This window comes from Helianthus annuus, chromosome 12, assembly GCF_002127325.2.
Source record: "Helianthus annuus cultivar XRQ/B chromosome 12, HanXRQr2.0-SUNRISE, whole genome shotgun sequence".
Taxonomy (NCBI): domain Eukaryota; kingdom Viridiplantae; phylum Streptophyta; class Magnoliopsida; order Asterales; family Asteraceae; genus Helianthus; species Helianthus annuus.
This window is the reverse complement of record NC_035444.2, coordinates 111431314-111450566: the sequence shown is the minus strand read 5'-3', so window position 1 is coordinate 111450566 and position 19253 is coordinate 111431314.

Below are 19253 nucleotides of genomic sequence, written 5' to 3'. Positions count from 1 at the left end.
GTCACGTACTCTCAACTGATGATAGCCTGACCGTAGGTCAATCTTAGAATAGTAACTCGATCCTTGCAGTTGATCAAAAAAATCGTCGATGCGCGGAAGAGGGTAACGATTCTTGATGGTAACCTTGTTCAACTCACGATAGTCGATGCACATTCGGAATGTGCCATCCTTCTTCTTGACAAAGAGTACTGGGGCTCCCCAGGGTGATGAACTGGGACAGATAAATCCTTTATCCAATAGTTCCTGTAGTTGCGTAGAGAGTTCCTTCAGTTCTGCAGGGGCTAGACGGTACGGTGCACGAGCTATGGGTGCTGCTCCGGGAGCTAGCTCGATTTGGAATTCGACCTGACGGTGGGGAGGGAGTCCAGGTAGTTCCTCAGGGAATACCTCGGGATAATCACGTACTACAGGAAAATCTTCAATCCTCTTTTCCTTTTCGTGGGTGTTGGTGACAAGTGCTAGGATTGCGGTGTGCCCTTTCTGCAAACACTTCTGGGCTTTTAAAAGCGAGATAATGCCTGTGACTTCTCCACCTTTGTTGCCTTTGACGATGAGGGGTTGGCCAGAACGGCGAGGTATACGAACTGCTTTCTCTTGACAGAGGATCTCGGCGCGATGTTTGGATAACCAATCCATACCAATGACGACGTCGAAGCTTCCAAGTTCGACAGGGAAAAGATCGATACTAAACGTGTGGCCAGACAAATCTAGTGTGCAGTCATGGATCATGTGCGTGGCCTCGATGTTCTTACCATTAGCTACCTCGACGATGTGCTTAGAACTTAATAATGCAGGCGAGTGCTTAAGTTTCTTACTAATGCGAAGGGATACATAACTGGCATCGGCACCGGAATCAAATAACACAGAAACATAACGATCATCAAGTAGGAACTTACCCGCCACGACGTTGGGGTCGTTCCTCGCTTCTCCAGCTCCAATCACAAAAGCTCTTCCCCTTGCACCATTTCCAGCATTGTTGTTTTGCTCATTGTTCCCAGCTCCCTGATTGTTGTTGCGATTCTGATTCAGCTCAGGGCAATCCTTTCGCATGTGCCCTGTTGCCCCACATTTAAAACATGCCCGGTTGTTTCCCTGCTGCTGTTGCTGTTGGGGTTGTTGCTGATTCTGCCTTGCTGGGAACTGACTCCTACAATCCTTGGCTTCGTGCCCCATCTTGTGGCATCGCTGACACTGACCCTTGTTACATGCCCCATTGTGGTGCCTGTTACACTTGTTGCACTTAGGGTAGCTTCCCCGGTAGCCACCCTGTTGTTGCGTGCCCTTGTTGTTGTCAGTTTTCCTTTGCTGAGCTGGGGCTTGAGTAGAGTTAGCATCCTTGCCCTGGTTTCCATCCCACTTTCGTTTACCATCACTAGAAGTTCCTTCCGCAGCACTGATCCTTTTGGGCAACCTGCCCTCTTCCACAGCCTGGTTGGTGAGTTTGTGGGCAAGACGAACCACGGGCTGTATGGCAGTGAGGTTGGCCGAGGTTACATGGCTCCTGATTTCCGGGACTAAACCCTTGATTTACAATTCGATCCTTCGGTACATAGGTCGGGACATGTTTGGACAAAGAGCAGCATAGTCGTTGGACAGCTTGGTGTAGGTCTCAATCTCTGACCCAACCATCTTGAGTTCATAGTACTCGTCCTCGAGTTTGTGGATGTCATCCCTGTGACAGTACTCTTCCTTGATCATATCCTTGAAATCTTCCCATGCAGTAGCGTTAGCAGTCTCCAAACCAAGCATTTGAATTTGCGCCTTCCACCATGAAAGTGCGCTCCCCTCCAGAGTACCAGTAGCAAACTTCACCCAATTAGCAGGGGGACACTCGCAGACAGCAAAAACAGCTTCGACCTTCTCGATCCAGTGCAGGAGACCTATGGCACCCTCAGTGCCACTGAATGGAAGAGGTTTGCAATCCATGAAGGTCTTGAAGGTACAGACACGTGGTTGCACAGGCGCAGGCTGACCTGTTGCGAGGAGTGATGCGAAATAGGTTTAGAGGCGAAAAGACGATGCGGCGGTAGGATCTAAACATCCTAAAACAACGAGCTTACCTATAGGGTGAGCTGCGAAAGCTGCAGCCACTGTGTTGAGCAGGTTAGTGAACTGAGCCTGAGTCATGTTGACGTTTCCTCGTCCGCGTCCACTCATTGTCTTCATAACCAGAAAACATAGTATGAGTGTGGTGTCGTAACATAGCGAGAATAAGATAGAAGAGGGGAGGCGTATCTATCTAATCCGGCAAACTAGTACGTATAATAAAGCAGAAAGCATAAGACAAATAAGCAAGTAAATATGGGTCCGAGCTATGAGGTCAGATAAGTCGAGCCTTGCACTTGGAGTGTAGTGTCGTCACGAGTCACGGGTAATAGTCTGGTTTTTCTCAAAAAGATTTTCCCCTTTTAAAACCAAGTTCACTATAACCAATGGCTCTGATACCAATCTGTCACACCCCCAAAATCCACCTGCGGATAACACCCGCTTCGAGGGCGTGACTGACCAGGATCCAGCCACCAATTATACTGAATAATTAAATTGATAACAAAAAGTAATACTTACTAACCATAAGATTAGCAAATATCAAGTTCAGAGTTTAAGGTTTCAATTTCAAACAGTAATAAGTAGCGGAAGCATAAGTAAGGTAGTTTAAACAAAGTTCATAGTTCAAAATAAGGTAACACCCAACGCAAGGGTGGACAGACACTACTCGTTCCCAAGCAGCAAGCTCCTTCGTCACTGGTTACCTGCAAAGCATGCAGCAAGGGGTCAACAATAATGCTGAGTGAGTCCACTAGTTGTCCAGTTTTAATTACCAAAAACTTGTTTCACCAGTTAATTTATCCGTTTATACATGCCATGGGGAGCTACCCCAAAAGTTAGCGACTAAACTGTTTTTCCAATACCGAACACTAGGTAACCGTTTGCGTTTCCGCAGGATGCCCCGATGTCAATGTTCTATCATCATTGACGGATGCCTGAGTACATTAGTTCACGACCGATCCCATACCATGGCACGGTGTGAGGTTGGTAAAACCTAAATAGCGCTATCAACTAATAACCCGTTCGCCTGGCCCCGGCGACTAATCGGTATTATGTAGTAGGGACTTGAGTGATAGAGTTGCGTTTAGTGCCGTTGGTTGCATTCCGTATAAACAGTAATTAACTAAAAGTTTCCCCAATACAAGGGAAGGAAAAGTAAGTTTGTTCCCAGTAACTAGGGAAGGAATGTAAATGGTATCCCCTTTACAAGGGGATGGGGTTGTTTTAGTCTCGTGTCCCAAACCACCGGGACGCATGCTTATAAGTTGTGAACTCACCTTGGGTTGCTCGGTAGATATTTTTACCCGGTCAGGTATGTTGGTCACCACGTCCTAACATGGTTACCAAATATGGGTCAAGTCGGGTACAAGTAAACACATAGCGAACACGTACGGCAACACATATAGCAAACACGTAACATGCGTAACACCAAACAGTTGGGTTATCAGCCCTAAACATACAATCTGCAGCAACAACACGTAGCCCAGTCAACAGAAAGCTCAACAGTCAAAGCCCAATCAACAAAGTAGCCCAGTCGAGACAAGGGTGGTTGCGACTCGAAAACCGAGGTTACGACTCGCAACCGAGGTCTCGGTTCATCACGTTTTGGTTACGAGTCGCAACCAGAGGTTACGACTCGCAACTAGCGGTTCCGACTTAGCAGCAGTGGTTACGACTCGCAACCGGATTCGACTCGTGTTGATTGCGACTCGCAACTGGGAGGTCTCGACAAAGCTTGGTGTGGTCTCGAGTAGCAACCAAAGGTTGCGACTCGCAACCGTGATTACGTGCACAACAAACCTTCTAGAACCTGCAATGTACTGACCAATAGAATTATATTTTCGTGTGAGTTTGTACTATCCAATAATAATCCTTAAACATGTTTTCTTGTCTGTTTTGTGCACAATTCGGATCAAACTTAGCATATTTGAATGTTCATAAAATCTTCATACATGTTCTTCATTTATACAAACTTCCGAAACATGTATCTTACAATAACCAATCAATCATAACAAGCCGGATAACACACAATTCATGAACATTCAACCCTAAATCATGCATAAATCTTCTAACCAAACCCTTATCATTACCCGGATAACCAACCCTTTCAACATCACAACCATTCTTGCATTTAAAGCACACAAACAAGATTCATCATATAAACCCAAACATTTATGCCTAAAACCTCCTAACCAATCCTTACTACAACCGAATAGCAAACCACAAAACCGGATCATTTTTATTAAGACACAAAATCATCTCAAGCAACCACTTTTATCATCAAACAAGCATTTTAGTAACAAGACAAACAAGCAAAACAACTATGAAGATATTCATGCTAACCGGTTGGAAGTAGGAGCACAAGGGATTGATGAACCAAGCTCCAAATGATAATCTCGAGCTAGAATCCGAGAGCCTTGATGCTACCGTTGGATCCGAGAGAGATGAGAGGGTGAGAAAGTGATCTTGTTTTGCTAGGGCTTTAGGGTTTAGTGAGGAAGAAGGAGTGAGTGAGGGAGAGTATTGTAAAAATGGTTAAGGGAGGGGAGGGTTGGTTTATATAATAGTCACGAGTGGGCTTAGGGGTTTCCGGGTTGGGTTCTCGGTCGCAAGGCCCTAACCGGCCCAAACCGGCCCACGTTCATTGTTCACTCGAGACCACTCCGGGTCTCGAGTCGGGTTGAGGTTTCGGCTCATATATAACTCACACATATATATATATATATATATATATATATATATATATATATATATATATATATATATATATATATATATATATCTATACGTACACATATGCACCCAACACGTAATAACAAGCAATTCATAATTTTTCACTTAATAGTTTACGTACACACATGTTACATCGAAAGGTTGTCCGGGAAAATCCGAGGTGTCACACTTAAATGGTTTTGTTTTCAATTTAACCTCCTTCATAATTCTCAAAATGCAAGGGCAATGGTCTGATATTCTATACGGCTGAAACATGGCGACCGAATCCGGATATTGAGACACAAACGAAGTATTACCTAACACACGGTCAATCTTCTTTAGCAAACCAACTCCCTGCTTCGGCTTCTGACTCCAAGTAAAACGAAAGCCATTGCTATTAATATCAAAAACTTCAATAATGTGACAACTGGCACAAAACCGGTAATTTCCGTACACTTTAATCATTATTTAATGACTGCAATTATGTGCTTAAGTATCAGCATTGACTGATTTGATGTTAAGCAAGTGAATTCATGCACGTTGTATACTATAGAATACTGCTTTATGCATAAACGAGAGCGTTGCGTCAACCATACTAAGTAAACTCACCGGTAAGACACAATGTGTCAACAGAACTGCAGAAAGCAGTCAAACATTAGAATTGAGGCCTAGGTATAGGTCTGACGACAAAAGTACATTAAAACCCAAGAATACATATAAGCGTTTAATTTATAGACATTGCGAAAGCAAAAATAAGCACTAAAAGCACCCGAAACGCACTTTAAGTGCAAAATTTATATAATTCAGCAATAATTCAGCAATTTGGCACTAAAATATTATGCAGAAATGTCGTTCTACTATCCAGAATATTTCCCCAAGTGTTGGGAATCGAGAGGGTACAAAAAGGGTACATAAAAGACACTAGAAAGTGTAATTTAACACTTAAACGAATCGGTGTCTAACCGAACAACCGGACTTTACCCGGAACACCAAAATAATGCTAGAAGCATTGTTTTTATTTCTCTAAGCTAGTTAGGATCCCCGAACACCCTAACACACTATATATTTAATAATATACCATAAGGCACTAACTAGACCCCTTACTTTCCAACTAATCACTAACTAGTAGTTAGAAACTTTTCACTTAACCCCCCCCCCCACATGTTGGACGGTTAGGAGACCAAAATCCTTCATGGGATTTCTTTCATATATTTTAATAAGTAGTGTTGGCACTTTAGTAACACAATATACATTGGGTATTATGGAAAGATGGTTATAAGAACTAACCTAAAGGCCATAACCCTCATTCCTTCCAACACTTCATTACACACCAACCCCCTTTTCCCTTCTCCAAAGGCTACGGCCCAAACACCCTCCACTCACACCTTCATTTCAAGCTTCATTCCATTCACTCACTTGGCATACAATGGTGTAAGAAGCAAAGTTAGGAAGTGTGGAAGCAACGGAACTTGAAGAACCTCTCTACATTTCTTTTATCCACCTTGTTTACGCCTTGATTCTTCCCTAGCCTCGAGCTAGTAGTAAGTTGCTTAAATCACCTTCTCAAACTATTTTAAAGTGGTTAAAACGCTATGTAACGGTTAAAACTCGTAAACATACAAGATGAAGCACAAAAGTCTACTAAAAATGCTAAAAGTGATGGTTAAAAGCTTGAATGTTGTGTAAATCATGTAGTACTAGATTTGTGTAATTATTTAGACCCGATCTACGTTGTGGTAGCTCGGATCACCGTTTAACCCGACTTTGTTAAGATCATAGATCTTGACATAAGCTTGTTTCGGACGGTACAAGGGTTAAAAGGTGAAACTTTACCACACGAGAAACATGAACTTGTGTAAAAGTATTTTTACTTGTAAAATAGTGTTTAAAACTAGCCGATCTATGAATCTACAAGTGGTATTTTCAAAAGACCAAGCGTCAAAAGGAACCACATGTTCTAAACCGGATCTTACACAAACAAAAGTGATTTTTGTGAACAAACAAGTGTATTTACACTTGTGTAACAAAAGTTTAACAAAGAAATAATTTTCGTAAAAACCGACTAGAAGTTGTGAAACTTTATGTTCTTTAAAAATAAGGTTTTTAAGAAACTAAACTTATTTTTAAAGATAACAAGACTTACTAAATGTGCTAGTAAGTTACTACACAATTTTAGTAAATAACCAAGTTCATGAAATGGAGAAATTAGTGATATTTGTGGATGATTATTGTTGATAAGTGTTGTTGATAATTGTTGACGATTTAAAAGAAAATAAACACATGTCTTGAAAACATGGGAAACCTCCATTTTTAGGGGAAACTCTGCCAAAATTTTTATAAATTTTGACACTTAGAAAAATATAAGTTTTTGAGAAACTTATTCCCTAAAAATGTATTTAAGAGTATTACCAAGGTTTCCCCAATTTTTTTTTTGGTGATAAGAAATGAGGATTTCTTCAAGAATAAAAATGGATATAAGTATGTATATTTTTGAGAGAAAAATATATATTATTTTATCACCAACTTCTGTGCTAAGTGTATATAGTATGTGTTATACGTGCTAGCGTATTAAGACGTAAAAATACACTAAATACTCATGAGGAGTATAAACATGAAAATACACATACAATATACAAGACACATAATTCGGGTGCAAAGTGCAAAACACAAGATACTTATATTAATTTGCGAAAAATAATATAAGTAAGATACTTAGTTAAAAATATGAAATATTTTTAACACGACAATACGAATACAAAAGTGAGTGACTGAACTTGTGCGACGCAAGTCTAGTGACTAACGTTAAGAAAACACGTATAGGTTACGACGTTAAATAAGCAAACCGGTGAAGTTTACGACGCACAGGAACGCAAAGTTGTGAGTTCATGCTCCCCCTTTTCTCTTAACTGTTTTCAGTTTTATAACTTCGGGGGTGAAATACATGTTACAGATATTTTTATGTTTAACAAATGGTATGATAATAAAAAGCACACTTGGTGAGAACGAGTACCAAGTGTGTAGCGATATAAGAATACAAGAAGCGCACTTGGTGAGAACGAGTACCAAGTGTGTTGTGAAATAAGAAAACGAGAAGCGCACTTGGTGAGAACGAGTACCAAGTGTGTTGTGAAATAGGAATATGAGAAGCGCGCTTGGTGAGAAACGAGTACCAAGTAGGTTGCGCTATGAAAAATGATGCGAGGAATCGTGTCACGAATAGGGTACAGAAGCACCATTAATCAACAATATACCTAGACCGCAGAACAAAAGGTTAGATCTAACGGGTGCCGGGCAGCCACACTCTCGATGAGGGCGAGTATCGAGTAGTGCTTTTGTGTCTCAGAATATACCAATTAAATGCCTAAGGTTTGGTGACTTCCTATGTCGTGTCACATGTTAATGGCTTTGCAACCCATTAACAATCCTGATACATACAGGAATACTTAATTTACATAAAAACTCATACCATTCTAAAACTTGATGAATACTTGAGTACGTGGGGTACTCAAGAAAAGCATGGATTATACTTGAGTACGTGGGGTACTCTAGAAGAACTTGAATCATACATGAGTACGTGGTGTACACATGAAACTGGATTTTATGAAAACTCGATTTATTCACAAAATATGTTTTCATACAAAGTATACAAAAGTGCAAAACAAAACTGCATGAATTCACACCAACATTATGTTGACGTTTTTCCAAAACTCACATGTATTTCAGGTAACTAGGATGGATGTGCGCGTGGTCTCTCTTATGCTCGTGGATGTCGCTTGTGTTTGTCTTTAAATAGAGTGTAAACCTTTTAAGACAATGTTTTATGTTAACTCGCGTTGTAAACGCTAACTTATGATTTCAAGTTATGGTATTTGAAGTTATTTTCATGAGCATGTAGTATGTTTACCTTTCGTATGCAATGAGAACCTTTCATGATCACACCTCGTGCTTCCGCCGCAGAAAGGGGTGTGACAGATTGGTATCAGAGCTGCGATTGTAGTGAACCAGGATTCCTTCTCGAGTCTAGTCTACAATCTCTAGGATCCTATCACGAAAACAATTTTCAAAGAGTTTTCATTGCATAAAACGTCCCGCGACATCCACTACCTGAAACTGACTACACGAGTCTAGAAAAGACACTACGAGACTTAGGGTGCACGGGAGTAGCACTTGTCTTAACTGAGAAATTACTTGCAATTATGTGTGATAATTAGCATATACTAGATGTAGAATGTCACAGGTATACGTGACTTTACCTGCAACGATGGCCCATCTGAAGGAAGAGATACGAGGATGAAACGAACTGTGCGGACTGTGCAAGGAGTTACGTGATTATGGATGCATACATAATTATGGAATTCAGTGCACAGAAATCACAGCAAGTCTTGTCACGTATAGATTCCCTCAGTACAAGCCTACTAAGTACTCTGCTAGAGTAATAATTATTTGATGTTAATTATGTGGTATATACCTGTGAATATATACTACTACTGTCCAGTATGACGACGTCAAAACAAATGCCTAACCCTGCTGTGTTATGTTCTGTCAGAACATGGCACCCAGGAAAGCTGTGAATGCTCGCAATGATGATCAACCTCCTCCTCCCCCACTACCAAAAACTGCTGAAGAGCTGAACGCTCTACTGGAAGAGAGAATCTCTGCTGCTATCGCCCAGTACGAGGCGAACCGTACCCAAGACAGTGGAGGGCCAAGCAGTGCCAGGCGTAACGGACATGGAGATTCGTCCGGTGGAAACGCAGTTCAAGGTAACCTTAGAACAATTTACTAAGCATGAAGAAATTTATGAACGGTCTTTGTTTCATTATTTCTTCGATTGCTCATAAGTGAATTGGTTGGGTTAATTACAGGCTGCACCTTCAAGCAGTTCCTCGACTGCAAACCTATGAACTACGATGGCACTGGAGGAGCAGTAGCCTTTGTGCGTTGGACGGAAAAGACTGAAGCCACAATCCGCATGAGCAAGTGTACCGTAGATCAGCAAGTCACTTTTGCTACTGGGCTGTTTGTCGACGAAGCACTGACATGGTGGAATTTGCAAGTTCAAACGCTGGGCGATGAGGCTGCATACGGCATGACTTGGGATGAATTAATGGAGAAGATGAGAGAGAAGTATTGCTCTCGTGCCGAACTCCAAAGGTTGGAGACAGAGTTCTGGCACTTGACTATGGTAGGAGCTGACATCACTGGGTATACTCGGAGGTTCCATGATTTGTCTAGGGTGATTCCTTACATGGTGACTCCCGAATTCAAGCGCGTTGAACGCTACATTTGGGGATTGGCCCCAGAATTTCGTGGCATGGTGACGTCGGCCAAACCACAAACAATCACTGAGGCTGTAACTCTGGCTGTCAGTCTTACTGAGGATTGTGTTCGTACGGAGAAGTTATCGTTGAACCCAACAGAGAAGACCGAGACACATGTTGAGTCGTCCGGTGACAAGAAGAGGAAGCATTCGACTCTGACTCAAGCAACTCGCAACAACAAGGGTTCCAACAAGAAACGTGACACCAACCCCTCCAAGGAGGCAAAGAATTCAGCCAATGGATACCAAGGCACCATGCCTAAGTGCCAAAAATGCAAGTATCATCATGATGGAGCTTGTCGCATTCCAAGGTGCGACAAGTGTGGTAGATTGGGTCATCGAACAGAAGACTGTTGGAGTAAGGGAAAGAATCAAAATGGAAACGGTGCTGGTAACAAGAATGATAACGGGAAAGGGCGAAACCAAGGATGCTTCAAGTGTGGAAGCAACGATCATTTCATGAGAGACTGCCCAAAGAAAGACAATGCTCAGGCTCGGGCATTTGTGATTGAAGCAAAGAACGCACGCGAGGACCCTAACGTGGTCACCGGTACGTTTCTCATTAACAATCACTTTGCATCCATATTATTTGACACTGGCGCCGATTATAGCTTCATGTCTGTGGAATTTAAACGCATGCTCGGAATAGAATCTAGTAGATTAGAAGTTCCATATTCCATAGAATTAGCCAATGGAAAACTTGTTGAATCAGGCGAAGTTGTTAGAAACTGCACACTAGAACTTGGTGAGCAAAGGTTTAACATCGACCTCTTACCTATTCAATTGGGTAGCTTTGATGTAGTAGTCGGAATGGACTGGCTGTCCAAGAACAAAGCTGAAGTCATTTGTCATGAGAAGGTCATTCGCGTCCCTTTAGCGAATGGTGAAACTCTCATCGTGCATGGAGAAAAACGAGACGCGCCTCTTCGAATCATCAGTTGCATGAAGGCACAGAAGTGCTTAAGGAAAGGATGTGTTGCCTTCCTAGCACACGTTATAGATAAGAAGGCTGAGGAACCGAAACTCGAAGATATTCCTGTGGTGAAGGAATTTCCTGATGTGTTCCCTGAGGATCTGCCAGGACTACCTCCGCAACGACAAGTCGAATTCCGTATAGACTTGGTTCCGGGAGCTGCTCCTGTAGCCAAGGCACCGTATAGACTTGCGCCATCCGAAATGCAAGAATTATCTACACAACTTCATGAGTTGTTGGATAAAGGATTCATAAGGCCAAGCTTCTCGCCATGGGGAGCTCCAGTTTTGTTCGTGAAGAAAAAGGATGGAACCATGCGGATGTGTATCGATTACAGGGAACTGAACAAGCTAACGATCAAGAATCGGTACCCACTACCGAGGATTGACGACTTGTTTGACCAGTTACAAGGGTCAAGCTATTATTCCAAGATCGACCTTCGGTCTGGATACCACCAGCTGAGAATCCAAGAGGAGAGCGTACCAAAGACTGCATTCAGAACACGCTATGGGCATTACGAGTTTCTTGTGATGCCATTCGGGCTGACGAATGCACCAGCGGTCTTTATGGATCTGATGAACCGCGTATGCAAACCATATCTCGATAAATTTGTGATTGTATTTATCGATGATATCCTGATTTACTCTCGGACGAAAGAAGAGCACGAGCAACACCTCAGAACCATCTTGGAGCTACTGAAAAAGGAGAAACTTTATGCAAAGTTCTCAAAATGCGAATTCTGGATTCGCGAAGTACAATTTCTTGGTCACGTTGTGAATGAGAAGGGCATTCATGTAGACCCGTCCAAGATAGAAGCAATAAAGAATTGGGAAGCTCCCAAAACCCCAACTGAGGTACGCCAATTTTTGGGCTTAGCGGGCTACTATAGGAGATTCATCGAGAATTTCTCCAAAATAGCTCAGCCGCTAATTGCCCTTACTCAGAAAGACAAGAAGTATGACTGGGGTGTTAAACAAGAGGAAGCTTTTCAGCTACTCAAAAACAAGCTATGCGATGCACCAATATTGTCACTGCCCGAAGGCACGGAAGACTTCGTGGTATACTGCGACGCCTCGCGACAAGGACTGGGATGCGTGCTCATGCAACGCCAAAAGGTCATCGCTTACGCTTCAAGGCAACTGAAGGTGCATGAAAGAAACTATACCACTCATGACCTGGAGCTGGGCGCAGTGGTATTCGCCTTGAAAATCTGGCGACACTATCTATATGGTACTCGATGCACAATCTTCACAGATCACAAAAGCCTGCAACACATATTTAATCAGAAGGAATTGAATATGCGCCAGCGGCGATGGGTCGAGCTGCTAAATGATTACGACTGTAAGATTAAGTACCACCCAGGAAAGGCAAACGTTGTAGCAGACGCATTAAGTCGAAAAGAAAGGGTTAAGACCCTAAGAGTTCGAGCGTTAGAAATGACCATTCGAACGAACCTCACTGCACGCATTCGTGATGCACAACAAGAAGCTCTTAAAGGAGAGAACCGTAAAGCTGAATACCTCCGGGGTGCATTGAAGTACATGGCACCAAATGAAGAGGGAGCCTTATACTTCAAGAAGCGTATTTGGGTTCCACTCTATGGTGGCATACGAGAAGTCATCCTTAATGAAGCCCACAAATCGAGATATTCGATCCACCCAGGATCGGACAAGATGTATCAAGACTTGAAAGAGTACTATTGGTGGCCGAGACTCAAAAGCGATGTTGCTGTCTATGTTGGAAAATGCCTAACCTGTGCTAAGGTTAAGGCCGAATATCAAAAACCGTCCGGTCTACTACAACAACCAGAGATTCCCGTGTGGAAGTGGGAACAAATCTCGATGGACTTCATAACGAAATTACCCAGGACCCCGAGAGGGCACGACATGATATGGGTAATAATTGATCGGTTGACGAAGTCTGCGCATTTCCTACCAATCCGTGAGAAGGATAGCACTGGAAAGCTTGCAGAAATATACTTAAGAGAAATTGTGGCACGTCATGGAGTGCCTATCTCAATCATTTCAGACAGAGATGGACGCTTTGTCTCAAGAATCTGGCAATCATTTCAGGAAGCCTTTGGATCTCAGTTAGATCTAAGCACGGCATTCCATCCGCAAACAGACGGCCAGAGCGAACGGACTATACAAACGTTAGAAGATATGCTTCGCGCATGTGTCATGGATCTAGGCGGCAGCTGGGATACTCACCTACCATTAGTTGAGTTTTCCTACAATAACAGTTACCATACAAGCATAAAGGCCGCGCCGTTCGAAGCTCTGTATGGCCGCAAATGCCGATCGCCCTTATGTTGGGCAGATGCCGGAGATAAACGTATGGTTGGTCCTGAACTTGTACAAGATACAACCGACAAGATTGCGCAGATCCGAGAGCGCATTAAGGCGGCTCGAGATCGACAAAAGAGCTACGCTGATCCAAAAAGAAAATCAGTAGAATTAGAGGTGGGAGACAAAGTATTGTTAAAAGTCTCACCTTGGAAGGGCGTAGTCAGATTTGGAAAGCGTGGAAAGCTGAACCCACGATACATCGGACCATTCAGAATCTTGAAAAGAATTGGTACCGTGGCATACAAGCTGGAGTTACCGGAAGAACTTAGTGGAGTACATGATACGTTTCATGTATCCAACCTGAAGAAGAGTCCAACACAAGAAAACGTGATCATCCCGGTGGATGAAGTGCATATTGATGAAGCCCTCCGATTTACAGAACAACCCGTTGAGGTTACTGACTGGAAAGTCAACAAGACTAGGAGGAGCAGTGTGAAACTTGTCAAAGTACGTTGGAGCTCTAAGCACGGACCCGAGTATACATGGGAACGCGAAGACCAGTTCAAGGAAAAGTATCCCCACCTATTCGAAGAGACTCCTGCGAGGGTTAGTTCATCCTGAATTTCGGGACGAAATTCTTTTAACGGGGGGAGACTGTGACAACTGGCACAAAACCGGTAATTTCCGTACACTTTAATCATTATTTAATGACTGCAATTATGTGCTTAAGTATCAGCATTGACTGATTTGATGTTAAGCAAGTGAATTCATGCACGTTGTATACTATAGAATACTGCTTTATGCATAAACGAGAGCGTTGCGTCAACCATACTAAGTAAACTCACCGGTAAGACACAATGTGTCAACAGAACTGCAGAAAGCAGTCAAACATTAGAATTGAGGCCTAGGTATAGGTCTGACGACAAAAGTACATTAAAACCCAAGAATACATATAAGGGTTTAATTTATAGACATTGCGAAAGCAAAAATAAGCACTAAAAGCACCCGAAACGCACTTTAAGTGCAAAATTTATATAATTCAGCAATAATTCAGCAATTTGGCACTAAAATATTATGCAGAAATGTCGTTCTACTATCCAGAATATTTCCCCAAGTGTTGGGAATCGAGAGGGTACAAAAAGGGTACATAAAAGACACTAGAAAGTGTAATTTAACACTTAAACGAATCGGTGTCTAACCGAACAACCGGACTTTACCCGGAACACCAAAATAATGCTAGAAGCATTGTTTTTATTTCTCTAAGCTAGTTAGGATCCCCGAACACCCTAACACACTATATATTTAATAATATACCATAAGGCACTAACTAGACCCCTTACTTTCCAACTAATCACTAACTAGTAGTTAGAAACTTTTCACTTAACCCCCCCCACATGTTGGACGGTTAGGAGACCAAAATCCTTCATGGGATTTCTTTCATATATTTTAATAAGTAGTGTTGGCACTTTAGTAACACAATATACATTGGGTATTATGGAAAGATGGTTATAAGAACTAACCTAAAGGCCATAACCCTCATTCCTTCCAACACTTCATTACACACCAACCCCATTTTCCCTTCTCCAAAGGCTACGGCCCAAACACCCTCCACCCACACCTTCATTTCAAGCTTCATTCCATTCACTCACTTGGCATACAATGGTGTAAGAAGCAAAGTTAGGAAGTGTGGAAGCAACGGAACTTGAAGAACCTCTCTACATTTCTTTTATCCACCTTGTTTACGCCTTGATTCTTCCCTAGCCTCGAGCTAGTAGTAAGTTGCTTAAATCACCTTCTCAAACTATTTTAAAGTGGTTAAAACGCTATGTAACGGTTAAAACTCGTAAACATACAAGATGAAGCACAAAAGTCTACTAAAAATGCTAAAAGTGATGGTTAAAAGCTTGAATGTTGTGTAAATCATGTAGTACTTGATTTGTGTAATTATTTAGACCCGATCTACGTTGTGGTAGCTCGGATCACCGTTTAACCCGACTTTGTTAAGATCATAGATCTTGACATAAGCTTGTTTCGGACGGTACAAGGGTTAAAAGGTGAAACTTTACCACACGAGAAACATGAACTTGTGTAAAAGTATTTTTACTTGTAAAATAGTGTTTAAAACTAGCCGATCTATGAATCTACAAGTGGTATTTTCAAAAGACCAAGCGTCAAAAGGAACCACATGTTCTAAACCGGATCTTACACAAACAAAAGTGATTTTTGTGAACAAACAAGTGTATTTACACTTGTGTAACAAAAGTTTAACAAAGAAATAATTTTCGTAAAAACCGACTAGAAGTTGTGAAACTTTATGTTCTTTAAAAATAAGGTTTTTAAGAAACTAAACTTATTTTTAAAGATAACAAGACTTACTAAATGTGCTAGTAAGTTACTACACAATTTTAGTAAATAACCAAGTTCATGAAATGGAGAAATTAGTGATATTTGTGGATGATTATTGTTGATAAGTGTTGTTGATAATTGTTGACGATTTAAAAGAAAATAAACACATGTCTTGAAAACATGGGAAACCTCCATTTTTAGGGGAAACTCTGCCAAAATTTTTATAAATTTTGACACTTAGAAAAATATAAGTTTTTGAGAAACTTATTCCCTAAAAATGTATTTAAGAGTATTACCAAGGTTTCCCCAATTTTTTTTTTGGTGATAAGAAATGAGGATTTCTTCAAGAATAAAAATGGATATAAGTATGTATATTTTTGAGAGAAAAATATATATTATTTTATCACCAACTTCTGTGCTAAGTGTATATAGTATGTGTTATACGTGCTAGCGTATTAAGACGTAAAAATACACTAAATACTCATGAGGAGTATAAACATGAAAATACACATACAATATACAAGACACATAATTCGGGTGCAAAGTGCAAAACACAAGATACTTATATTAATTTGCGAAAAATAATATAAGTAAGATACTTAGTTAAAAATATGAAATATTTTTAACACGACAATACGAATACAAAAGTGAGTGACTGAACTTGTGCGACGCAAGTCTAGTGACTAACGTTAAGAAAACACGTATAGGTTACGACGTTAAATAAGCAAACCGGTGAAGTTTACGACGCACAGGAACGCAAAGTTGTGAGTTCATGCTCCCCCTTTTCTCTTAACTGTTTTCAGTTTTATAACTTCGGGGGTGAAATACATGTTACAGATATTTTTATGTTTAACAAATGGTATGATAATAAAAAGCACACTTGGTGAGAACGAGTACCAAGTGTGTAGCGATATAAGAATACAAGAAGCGCACTTGGTGAGAACGAGTACCAAGTGTGTTGTGAAATAAGAAAACGAGAAGCGCACTTGGTGAGAACGAGTACCAAGTGTGTTGTGAAATAGGAATATGAGAAGCGCGCTTGGTGAGAAACGAGTACCAAGTAGGTTGCGCTATGAAAAATGATGCGAGGAATCGTGTCACGAATAGGGTACAGAAGCACCATTAATCAACAATATACCTAGACCGCAGAACAAAAGGTTAGATCTAACGGGTGCCGGGCAGCCACACTCTCGATGAGGGCGAGTATCGAGTAGTGCTTTTGTGTCTCAGAATATACCAATTAAATGCCTAAGGTTTGGTGACTTCCTATGTCGTGTCACATGTTAATGGCTTTGCAACCCATTAACAATCCTGATACATACAGGAATACTTAATTTACATAAAAACTCATACCATTCTAAAACTTGATGAATACTTGAGTACGTGGGGTACTCAAGAAAAGCATGGATTATACTTGAGTACGTGGGGTACTCTAGAAGAACTTGAATCATACATGAGTACGTGGTGTACACATGAAACTGGATTTTATGAAAACTCGATTTATTCACAAAATATGTTTTCATACAAAGTATACAAAAGTGCAAAACAAAACTGCATGAATTCACACCAACATTATGTTGACGTTTTTCCAAAACTCACATGTATTTCAGGTAACTAGGATGGATGTGCGCGTGGTCTCTCTTATGCTCGTGGATGTCGCTTGTGTTTGTCTTTAAATAGAGTGTAAACCTTTTAAGACAATGTTTTATGTTAACTCGCGTTGTAAACGCTAACTTATGATTTCAAGTTATGGTATTTGAAGTTATTTTCATGAGCATGTAGTATGTTTACCTTTCGTATGCAATGAGAACCTTTCATGATCACACCTCGTGCTTCCGCCGCAGCGCAACACACTCTTTAAACTCCCTCATACTAGCCGTCAATGAAGAAGAACCAAAAGATTTATCCTCTAGGTTTCAAGCTGAATTGAAATCTCCCAAAATAACCCAAGGATCATCCCGAACAAGAGCTTTATGCAACGACAACTGATGCCACAAATCCCTACGGACAACATAAGAATTAGCGGCATAAACAAAAGAACCAAAAAACCTCCTATTATCAGCTTTGATCACAATCTGCAAATGCATAACTTGATCCATTTGAGAAACCACCATCACATCGAAGACACTAGGATTCCAACCAAGAATAATGCGAGTTCCCTTAGAGCAGCAACCCCCATTAGAAGTCCAGCTCCAATTTTTAAACACGGTGGAACACACCTTATTAAGATTACCAATATCAACATGGGATTCTGTTAGTGCATTACGTCTATTGACTTCGTCTTGTATCATGTATTAGATTAAGATAGAATAGGATATCCAGTGCACGAGGTTCGAGAAACGAAATTGAGAATTTAAGGATGTAGTTTCGCTCATATGGACATGTCCATATAAGCGAAACCATAACAACAGTTTCGCTCATATGGACTGTCCATATAAGCAAAAACCTGTGTAGTATATATAGGTGCACTTGTTGTTCATTTGGTATCGCGACCTTCGGATGTGTAACGAAGTGCTGCCAAAATCTGTCCAGGTTGTAATCATTGTTAAATACAATATAAGTGATAGATATTAGAGTATCAAGTTGTTTGCATGTCTAGTTCTCTGATTCCGCCTTTGAACCGGACTTAAAGCTCTTCTGATCGACTCAGTCGGGTCAAACAACGATCCTACAAGTGGTATCAGAGCTCAGGAAGAAGAGTTTAGCTTGATATCATCCTCATTCTGACTTCTACACCTTCTTTCATCATTTCAGAGAGATTTATCGGTCAAAATTTGCTCAAAATTTCACAAATGGAAGATAATTGGACATAGATAAACCCTTGAAAGATTCACATTCAAATTCGGACTAAAAATGACCAAAATTGGACTTAGAATAGGTTTCGCTTTTACGAACAGTGTGTAGTTTCGCTTTTATGTCACATATTCCTAGAGGTTTCGCTCCAAAGACACATAGTTTTGCTTTTATGTCACCATAGTTTCGCTCATATGTCATCTGATTAAAGGGTTTCGCTCGAAAGTCACCTGGTTCCGCTTTTGAGTCACAAGATACAACTAGTTTCGCTCCAAAGGACCTCCAAGAGACATAGTTCCGCTTTTGTGACCACTATAAACATAGTTTCGCTTATTTGTCCAGATGGTTTCGCTTTTGTGGCACAACATCTAAGGTTTCGCTCATAGTGTAATCCTTGGTTTCGCTCATAAGGCATTCCTCAAGTGGTTTCGCTCATAGTGCATTCTTCAAGTGTTTTCGATCATAGTGCAGTTTTAATTTTGCTCCAAGATACACCTGATTTCACTCAAGTATCTCTTTAGCTCGAAAGTGAACTTTTTCGTGTCAGGATTATTTCACGTCGATCGAGGGTCAGGTTGTTACAGTTTATTTGATATTGATTGTACTGATTGTGTTTGTTTGATTATCTGTCCAGTTTGCATCATGGCTGAGGAATTCTACAACACGTTTTTCAACGCGTTCACATCCGAATCGTCTGAGGTTGCAAATGTTACACCAAAAACCATCACGAAGGCGATCAACGAGAACATCAAACATGATAACTTTTATGGAACGC